Raw genomic sequence first — 373 nt, 5'->3', positions numbered from 1 at the left:
TCAGAGCGAAGATAAGAGGCGGGATCGCGGCCTTGCCCCGCCACTCTCTGGCACGGTGCCGCGTGCTCAGGACCGCGACAGTGCCACGCGCAGAGTCGCGCCACGTGTCGACACGCAGCGAAAATCCCTCGTCGGAAGTACGCCATTCGGGCGAGGGAAACCGAATCCCGCTGGTTAATACGGAGCCTCACTTGAACCTCACCGAGTTCGATCAAACGAGAGAGATTTAGAGACGCATAAAACACGTGAACATCGAATTACGTTTCACCCCAGTCCTAGCTTTCCCAATTGCCCTCTCAGACCCAAACTCGCGCTTTCTATCTAGTTTTCTTTACTTCCACCTTCGCACGACCCCCCGGTTTCCCCAGTGACT

The 373-nt window shown here is 56.6% G+C and overlaps 1 protein-coding gene across 1 annotated transcript in view; it reads right to left on the bottom strand.

Moving 5' to 3' along the window:
• LOC119592946 (RNA-binding protein 42-like) overlaps nucleotides 1–373 on the bottom strand; it is a gene marked incomplete in the record, with an annotated part of 51935 nt that overhangs the window by 28992 nt on the left and 22570 nt on the right.

The sequence above is a fragment of the Penaeus monodon genome, chromosome 31 (genome assembly GCF_015228065.2).
Source record: "Penaeus monodon isolate SGIC_2016 chromosome 31, NSTDA_Pmon_1, whole genome shotgun sequence".
Lineage (NCBI taxonomy): Eukaryota > Metazoa > Arthropoda > Malacostraca > Decapoda > Penaeidae > Penaeus > Penaeus monodon.
This window is presented reverse-complemented; position numbering and strand designations above follow the sequence as displayed.